The sequence below is a fragment of the Rutidosis leptorrhynchoides genome, chromosome 11, assembly GCF_046630445.1.
Source record: "Rutidosis leptorrhynchoides isolate AG116_Rl617_1_P2 chromosome 11, CSIRO_AGI_Rlap_v1, whole genome shotgun sequence".
NCBI classification, from domain to species: Eukaryota; Viridiplantae; Streptophyta; class Magnoliopsida; order Asterales; family Asteraceae; genus Rutidosis; species Rutidosis leptorrhynchoides.
Genome location: NC_092343.1, coordinates 298089837 through 298100951, shown reverse-complemented (window position 1 = coordinate 298100951; position 11115 = coordinate 298089837). Strand labels below are relative to the sequence as shown.

General features: G+C 28.5%; 1 non-coding gene across 1 annotated transcript; it reads right to left on the bottom strand.

Annotated features, from left to right (window-relative positions):
- Positions 1 to 10743: 10743 nt before the first annotated feature.
- On the bottom strand, positions 10744 to 10850 carry LOC139879274 (small nucleolar RNA R71). Its single transcript, XR_011770125.1, has one exon. It is a non-coding gene; the product is annotated as a small nucleolar RNA R71 (small nucleolar RNA).
- Between the last annotated feature and the right edge of the window lie 265 nt (positions 10851 to 11115).

The following is an 11115-nucleotide window of genomic DNA, read 5'->3' as shown; positions in this document are numbered from 1 at the left end:
AATCTCTATTATCTCTGATAGGGATGGCAGATTTATTTCAAGATTCTGGCAGACATTACAGCAAGCATTAGGAACTCGTCTAGACATGAGTACTGCCTATCATCCACAAACTGATGGGCAGAGCGAAAGGACGATACAAACACTTGAAGACATGCTACGAGCATGTGTTATTGATTTCAGAAACAGTTGGGATCGACATCTACCGTTAGCAGAATTTTCCTATAACAACAGCTACCATTCAAGCATTGAGATGGCGCCGTTTGAAGCACTTTATGGTAGAAAGTGCAGGTCTCCGATTTGTTGGAGTGAAGTGGGGGATAGACAGATTACGGGTCCGGAGATTATACAAGAAACTACCGAGAAGATCATCCAAATTCAACAACGGTTGAAAACCGCCCAAAGTCGACAAAAGAGCTACGCTGACATTAAAAGAAAAGATATAGAATTTGAAATTGGAGAGATGGTCATGCTTAAAGTTGCACCTTGGAAAGGCATTGTTCAATTTGGTAAACAAGGGAAATTAAATCCAAGGTATATTGGACCATTCAAGATTATTGATCGTGTCGGACCAGTAGCTTACCGACTTGAGTTACCTCAACAACTCGCGACTGTACATAACACTTTCCACGTCTCGAATTTGAAGAAATGTTTTGCTAAAGAAGATCTCACTATTCCGTTAGATAAAATCCAAATCAACGAAAAACTTCAATTCATCGAAGAACCTGTCGAAATAATGGATCGTGAGGTTAAAAGACTTAAGCAAAACAAGATACCAACTTTCCCGAGTTCACCTGGGAGCATGAAGATCAGATGAAGAAGAAATACCCGCATCTATTTCCAGAAGATTCATCAACACCTTCAATAGCTTAAAATTTCGGCACGAAATTTATTTAACGGTTAGGTACTGTAGTGACCCGAACTTTTCCATGTTTATATATATTAATTGAGATTTATATTTACATGATTAAATATTTCCAACATGTTAAGCAATCAAACTTGTTAAGACTTGATTAATTGAAATATGTTTCATATAGACAATTGACCACCCAAGTTGACCGGTGATTCACGAACGTTAAAACTTGTAAAAACTATATGATGACATATATATGGATATATATATATATAGTTAACATGATAATATGATAAGTAAACATATCATTAATTATATTAACAATGAACTACATATGTAAAAACAAGACTACTAACTTAATGATTTTTAAACGAGACATATATGTAACGATTATCGTTGTAAAGACATTTAATGTATATATATCATATTAAGAGATATTCATACATGATAATATCATGATAATATAATAATTTAAAATCTCATTTGATATTATAAACATTGGGTTAACAACAATTAACAAGATCGTTAACCTAAAGGTTTCAAAACAACACTTACATGTAACGACTAACGATGACTTAACGACTCAGTTAAAATGTATATACATGTAGTGTTTTAATATGAATTTATACACTTTTTAAAGACTTCAATACACTTATCAAAATACTTCTACTTAACAAAAATGCTTACAATTACATCCTCGTTCAGTTTCATCAACAATTCTACTCGTATGCAGCCGTATTCGTACTCGTACAATACACAGCTTTTAGATGTATGTACTATTGGTATATACACTCCAATGATCAGATCTTAGCAGCCCATGTGAGTCACCTAACACATGTGGGAACCATCATTTGGCAACTAGCATGAAATATCTCATAAAATTACAAAAATATGAGTAATCATTCATGACTTATTTACATGAAAACAAAATTACATATCCTTTATATCTAATCCATACACCAACGACCAAAAACACCTACAAATACTTTCATTCTTCAATTTTATTCATCTAATTGATCTCTTTCAAGTTCTATCTTCAAGTTCTAAGTGTTCTTCATATATTCTACAAGTTCTAGTTACATAAAATCAAGAATACTTTCAAGTTTGCTAGCTCACTTCCAATCTTGTAAGGTGATCATCCAACCTCAAGAAATCTTTGTTTCTTACAGTAGGTTATCATTCTAATACAAGGTAATAATCATATTCAAACTTTGCTTCAATTTCTATAACTATAACAATCTTATTTCAAGTGATGATCTTACTTGAACTTGTTTTCGTGTCATGATTCTGCTTCAAGAACTTCGAGCCATCCAAGGATCCGTTGAAGCTAGATCCATTTTTCTCTTTTCCAGTAGGTATATCCAACGAAATTAAGGTAGTAATGGTGTTCATAACATCATTCGATTCATACATATAAAGCTATCTTATTCGAAGGTTTAAACTTGTAATCACTAGAACATAGTTTAGTTAATTCTAAACTTGTTCGCAAACAAAAGTTAATCCTTCTAACTTGACTTTTAAAATCAACTAAACACATGTTCTATATCTATATGATATGCTAACTTAATGATTAAAACCTGGAAACACAAAAAACACCGTAAAACCGGATTTACGCCGTCGTAGTAACACCGCGGGCTGTTTTGGGTTAGTTAATTAAAAACTATGATAAACTTTGATTTAAAAGTTGTTATTCTGAGAAAATTATTTTTATTATGAACATGAAACTATATCCAAAAATTATGGTTAAACTCAAAGTGGAAGTATGTTTTCTAAAATGGTCATCTAGACGTCGTTCTTTCGACTGAAATGACTACCTTTACAAAAACGACTTGTAACTTATTTTTCCGACAATAAACCTATACTTTTTCTATTTATATTCATAAAATAGAGTTCAATATGAAACCATAGCAATTTGATTCACTCAAAACGGATTTAAAATGAAGAAGTTATGGGTAAAACAAGATTGGATAATTTTTCTCATTTTAGCTACGTGAAAATTGGTAACAAATCTATTCCAACCATAACTTAATCAACTTTTATTGTATATTATGTAATCTTGAGATACCATAGACACGTATACAATGTTTTGACCTATCATGTCGACACATCTATATATATTTCGGAACAACCATAGACACTCTATATGTGAATGTTGGAGTTAGCTATACAGGGTTGAGGTTGATTCCAAAATATATATAGTTTGAGTTGTGATCAATACTGAGATACGTATACACTGGGTCGTGGATTGATTCAAGATAATATTTATCGATTTATTTCTGTACATCTAACTGTGGACAACTAGTTGTAGGTTACTAACGAGGACAGCTGACTTAATAAACTTAAAACATCAAAATATATTAAAAGTGTTGTAAATATATTTTGAACATACTTTGATATATATGTATATATTGTTATAGGTTTGTGAATCAACCAGTGGCCAAGTCTTACTTCCCGACGAAGTAAAAATCTGTGAAAGTGAGTTATAGTCCCACTTTTAAAATCTAATATTTTTGGGATGAGAATACATGCAGGTTTTATAAATGATTTACAAAATAGACACAAGTACGTGAAACTACATTCTATGGTTGAATTATCAAAATCGATTATGCCCCTTTTTATTAAGTCTGGTAATCTAAGAATTAGGGAACAGACACCCTAATTGACGCGAATCCTAAAGATAGATCTATTGGGCCTAACAAACCCTATCCAAAGTACCGGATGCTTTAGTACTTCGAAATTTATATCATATCCGAAGGGTGTCCCGGAATGATGGGGATATTCTTATATATGCATCTTGTTAATGTCGGTTACCAGGTGTTCACCATATGAATGATTTTTATCTCTATGTATGGGATGTGTATTGAAATATGAAATCTTGTGATCTATTATTATGATTTGATATATATAGGTTAAACCTATAACTCACCAACATTTTTGTTGACGTTTTAAGCATGTTTATTCTCAGGTGATTATTAAGAGCTTCCGCTATCGCATACTTAAATAAGGACGAGATTTGGAGTCCATGCTTGTATGATATTATGTAAAAACTGCATTCAAGAAACTTATTTTGTTGTAACATATTTGTATTGTAAACCATTATGTAATGGTCGTGTGTAAACAGGATATTTTAGATTATCATTATTTGATAATCTACGTAAAGCTTTTTAAACCTTTATTGATGAAATAAAGGTTATGGTTTGTTTTAAAATGAATGCAGTCTTTGAAAAACGTCTCATATAGAGGTCAAAACCTCGCAACGAAATCAATTAATATGGAATGTTTTTAATCAATAAGAACGGGACATTTCAGCTGATTGGTTGATTCATGCCGATGACGCTATTTTCGGAGCTTAGGTGAACATCTATGTCGGAATAGCTGTCGGAATAACTATCGGAATAGCTATCGGAATCTGAGGGACTCGAACTGTTTGCAGGATTCATCTCATACGATCAGATGAATGATTTTCGATAAGAAATAGATTATAGGATGTAGATTAGTACCCTGCAATACATAATTTACATATGCATATATAATACTAAGATCCCATAAGTTATGGAGGAATCTACGGAAGTTGTCAGCCAAAGTTACAGTAACAGATACGCTAAGATATAAAGTAGCAGATACGCTAAGATATGAATTTTGTCTATACACTATTCATGCAGTCAATGCAGTAAAACGTGTCTAGACTAAGAATGATAAGCAAGTGATTCCCTAAGAATGATAAGCAGGAGATTTTTGACACGAAATGATAAGCAAAACTTTTGACATGCAGACACGATCAAAGTCCAGACTCACTAATGCATCCTAACAACTTATCATTTAGACACACTAAGGCAGACCTGGTTCGCTAAGACCACCGCTCTGATACCAACTTTGAAGGCCCGTCCTAATCCATCCGAACGAAGTCCATATTGATTATAAACGATTCACAACAGTTGATTACATCGCGAGGTATTTGACCTCTATATGATACATTTTACAAACATTGCATTCGTTTTTGAAAAGACAATCTTTCATTACAACGAAACTTGACGGCATGCATACCATTTTATAATATATCTAACTATAACTGATTTAATAATAATCTTGATGATCTTAATGACTCGAATGCAACGTCTTTTGAAATATGTCATGAATGATTCCAAATAATATCTTTAAAATGAGCAATTTCACAGCGGAAGATTTCTTTCGTACTTGAGAATAAACATGCTTTAAAGTGTCAACCAAAAGGTTGGTGAGTTCATTAGTTAAACATAAATAACCATTATCATCATTTTAATAGACCACAAGATTTCCATATACAGTTCTCATAAATATACGTCCCATGCATAGAGACAAAATATCATTCATATAGATTGAACACCTGGTAATCGACATTCACAATATGCATATAAGAATATCCCCATCATTCCGGGATCCTCCATCGGACATGATATAAATTTTGAAGTACTAAAGCATCCGGTACTTTGGATGGGGCTTGTTGGGCCCGATAGATCTATCTTTAGAGTTCGCGTCAATTAGGGTGTCTGTTCCCTAATTCTTAGATTACCAGACTTAATAAAAAGGGGCATATTCGATTTCGATCATTCAACCATATAATGTAGTTTGATTACTTGTGTCTATTTCGTAAAAACATTTATAAAAATTGCGCATGTATTCTCAGTCCCAAAAATATATATATTGCAAAAGCATTAAAAAGGGATTAATGAAACTCACCTAATGTATTTTGTAGTAAAATTACATATGAAGACATTTAACGACTGAACAATGCGGGGTTGGCCTCGGATTCACGAACCTATAACATTTGTATCTTTATTAATATACATACTTGTAATCGAATAAATGTATATATAAATTTATTAGTTGTATACTTTTATATTAATAATTTATATGTTTCATATATTCATATTGGTATATAAAATATTAATTTTCGTTATGTTATATGTATTAAATATATTTTTAACATATATATATATATATATATATATATATATATATATATATATATATATATATATATACACACATATATATATATATACATATATATATATATACATATATATATATATATACACATATATATATATATACATATATATATATATATGTGTGTATATATATATATATATATATATCATTTGTATGTTAATAATAATATGTATAATAAAACCCAAAATAATATTAATAAGGATTAAAAAAGATAGTAATTATAATACTTAATATTACTAATGAGATATTAATATTAATAATTCTATTAATGATAACAGTAATGATATTAATAATTATCCTTGTAAAATATTACTTTTTCTGTTAACAATAGTTATGTTACCGATTGTAGTAATTTACATAATAATACTCGTGATAATACAAATAATACTTATGTTGATATTAACAATTCTATTATTTATAAAAAGATACTTATTTTATTATTTATGATAATAATAATAATTTGTATTACTTCCATAATGATAATATCTTTAACCATAATCTTAATGATGATATTGATTAATGATGATATTAATACCAAAATGGTAAGATTAATAATAATAATATTATTATTATTAATACTTTTAATAATTATATTGATAATGATTATAATACTTGTACCTATAATAATAATAAATATTATTATCACTAATAATAACAATAACGATAATATTACTAATTAATTTAATGACAATGATAATTATGTCATTAATAATAACGTTAATAATAATAATACCTATGTTATTAATTATAATAGTAATAATAATAATAATAATAATAATAATAATAATAATAATAATAATAATAATAATAATAATAATAATAATAGTGATATTACCTATAATTATGATATTACTAATAATAATTATAATACTAATGTTAGTTACAATTCTAATATTAATCATGACAATAATAATAATACAATAATAATAATAATAAAAATAGTAATAATAATAATAATAATACTAATAAATAATAAAAAAAAGGAAACTACCTCATAAATCCTTCATAAAAAGAAATGACCCAAACCAGGCTCGAACCCGCAACCTCCCGTTCACCAAACATATCCCTAAACCAGCTGAACCATTCGACTTTTCTGATAAACTCCTATATTAATTATACTTATCCCAAAATGAATCTGTTTCATCTCTTTTTCCATAATTTAGTCGACCAGGATCACATAAGTACACAAATGTTTCACTAGACTTGAAATTTGAAAAAAAATAAATTTATAATTAAAACAGAGGGAGTTACCTGGGTAATTGATTTAACTGGAAACAAAAAAAATAAAAAAATATATCTGCTGTTCGTAAAAAGGATGAACAACTCAATAGTCGGTTTTGATTTATAGATATTTTTAGCTCATGACTATAACAGAAGATAGGTTATAAATCATTCATGGAATCTTTATAAATCGTTAATTTCAATTAATATAACCTCTAAAACTTTAATTTGATCAAAGAACATAAGTTTGACTTTTGAAATTTAAACTTTGACTCGTAAATTCAAAGTCGATATAAAGAATTGAAACCTGTGATTTTGCAGAAAGGTTGAGTAAAAGTTTCCTAACAAAACTGCATTCTTACTTTTTAAAATGGAAATTGAATTCGAGCTGTTGATTTAAAGTGACAGTGAGCAGAGGTACCGAAGCTGTTGTGGGAGGTTTTATGTTTTCAATTTCGAATTCTTCAATAATGGTTAGTGGTATTTGATAATGGAATTGACAAGTGGAATGATTTTTCCTAATATTAAAGAGCAATCGTTTGTTTGCAGAGGAGAATGGATCGAAAGAAAAAAAATGAGTTTCAAGGACAGAATAGAAAAAAAAATAAACATGTTGCTATCTCACAGTATATGATTTGTACCATTTAGATTCGAGCTGTAATAATCTAAACAAGAAACAACAAATTTAAAACAGTGATAGCTACTAGAAAACAGAATTGAATCCAAAGAAAATCGTACGATAGATTTCTATATAAATATTATTAATATTTAATAATTATAATTATGTTAATAATAATAATCTAAATACAATAATAATTAATAATAATAATAATAATATTACAAATAAGAACAATTTTCACTAATACTACTAATAATTATAATAATAATAATTAATAATGATACTAATAATAATCAAATGATAATAATAATAATAATAATACTAATGTTAATGTTAAGGATCATATAATGTATTATTTTCTAATAATAATAATGATCATAATTATAATTATGAATATAAAATTCTAATATTAATAATAATAGAATTAATTTTATCATTTATAATAATATCAAATGCTACAGTGTAATAGAAAATATTGATATGATAGTATTAATAATAAAGCTAATAGAAATTTTAAATTAAAAGATAAGTTTAATAATCTTAATAATAATTACAGGAATAATAATAATAATATTATTAGTGATACTCACAATAATGCTAATTAAGCTAGTATTAATGTTATTAGTAATGATGATAATTTTTACATATTAAACATCATATCTATATCTATATGTTATATATATGATAATATTATTAATATTGATATTGTTAACAATATCTAATTTAATAAAAGTAATAACATTAACAGTATTTTAATTTGCAGTTATAATTAATATGTTAACACTACATATTATTAATCATATAATATTTATACCTGTCTTTTATATTTATATTCTAGTATACATATCATATTAGTTTATATATATATATATATATATATATATATATATATATATATATATATATATATATATATATATATATATATATATAGTTTTATTCTAATAACCACATTATTATTTGGTATATTTTTTATATATCTAATTCAAATGATTAGATTATATTGTACTATTTCTATTTATTACTATATATATACATTCATTTATATTTACATATTTAATTACACAATTGTTCTTGAATCGTCGGGAATGGTTGGAGGTAATTGAATACATAACATAGTTCCAAAATTTTCGAGACTCAACCTTATAGACTTTGCTTATCGTATCGAAATCATATAAAGATTAAAATTTAAATTTGGTCGAAAATTCCCGGGTCATCACATGGCCCGAAACCCTAGCCCATGCGATCGCATGGCCGGGTAACATAGAACTCATGCGATCGCATGAGTTCACCTGACACGTCTGATTAGTCTGCCAACTACATTAATTACGGTGTAATAATTATTATTATTATTATTATTTAATTAAAACCCTAATTAGGGTTAGTATTTTAAATAATTAATTTAGTTTTATTTATTTAATTTGTATTTTAAGTTTAATTAGTTTAATTAATTTATAAAATTAATAGTTTTATAAAATAAATAATATAAAAATAATATTTTTATAAAAATTGTAATTTTTTACAACTTTTAATATATTTTTATATTTTGTATCTTTTTAATTTTTTTAGCATAATTTTTGTATTTTTCGCTCGTATTTAGTTTTAAGATATAATTTTTGCCATAGTTATTTTTATATCTAGAATTTTAGGCTTTGCCGTAAAATCCTTTAAGTGCTTTTTCTTTAGACTAAGATCTAAGTGCTTTAGAATTTTGCGACGCCTTTTTAAGTTTTAGTTCCTTTTTAAGATATTGCCATTTGGGATATAGTTTTACTTTTAAGCTTTAATATTTTTAGACGCAACTTTTAATTTTTAGTTTTTAGTTCCTTTTTAAGTTTCAACGCGCTACTTTCTTATTTTTATTTTTCGACGCCTTTTACCTATGTATCAATTATCACTCCAATTAGTAATCTCAATTTGCAATTTTAATTTTAAGTTAGCGATAGTAATAAGGTTGGGTTAGTCGAGTGTTTTTAAAATTTTATAAGTCGCTCTTTTTCTTTTCTTTTTCGCCCTTTTTCGACGCGCTTTCTTTTTCTTTCTTATTTCTCGACATTCTAGTTTTAGGACATAGATTTTTATTCTTCTTCTTATCTATATTTATGAAAATTACGAAAATTTATTTTAAGTGGTTAAATTGATAGACATCAAAATTTTCTGGTTCGTAGTAATAGTTGGATTTGTACGTGGACCGGGTTATTGGAGCCAAACAGTACTCAATTACATTGAGACCAAACGAATCCTGCCCTCTGCTGCATCTTTTGGCTATTCGAAACGTGGGCAAAATCAAAAAAAGTCTATTAATTGGATAACTTATATAATTTTTCTTTCCTTTTAAAAACTAATAGGATATTCAGTGAATGCACCGAGCAAGACGTTCACCACCTTTTGTACGTTCACCACCTGTAACCAGATCAAGACATCTAGCAAATATTGTCGCCGCTGATTTTTCTTTAGAATCGTCATCCAGTCAACCAAGTACTCCAATTCAAATTTCCGATAATCTATTTTTTAAACCCGCCCTCACAATTGAGAATCCGGAGAATATTCAGGGACGATTCATAGATCCTGAACCATTAATCTTTCCTCCGGAACCATCAATTATTCAAACAGAGATTGTTGAGGAACGAACCATTAAATCAGAATCCTCTATTGATTCAGATTCAACAAATTCAATTATGGAAAATCTGGAACCTTTAAGTATGGAAGATCGAATGAGAACTAAACGCACTGGCCAAGATCACGCAATTACTCATCCAGACATTAATGCGCCAGATTATGAAATCAAAGGACAAATTCTACATATGGTGACTAATCAATGCCAATTTAGTGGTGCGCCGAAGGAAGATCCAAATGAACATCTTCGTACCTTTAATAGGATCTGCACACTATTTAAAATAAGAGAAGTTGAGGATGAACAGATATATCTCATGTTTTTCCCTGGACTTTAAAGGGAGAAGCCAAAGATTGGTTGGAATCGTTACCTGAAGAGGCGATCGATACATGGGATGTTTTAGTTGAAAAATTTCTTAAACAATTCTTTCTGGCATCTAAAGCCGTAAGACTTCAAGGAGAAATTATTACATTCACACAGAAACCGAATGAAACTCTATATGAGGCATGGACAAGATTTGGAAAGTTATTAAGAGGATGTCCGCAACATGGTTTAGACACCTGTCAAATAGTACAAATATTCTACCAAGGATGCGACATCACTACAAGGAAAGACATAGATATAGCAGCTGGTGGTTCTATTATGAAGAAAACCGAAACTGATGCTTATAAAATTATTGATAACACTGTTTCCCACTCACATGAGTGGCATCAAGAAAAATATATCGTTAGATCATCTAAAGCAGCTAGATCCGATTCTAGCCATGACTTAGATTCCATTTCTGCAAAGATAGATGCTGTCGAGAGACGAATGGAAAAG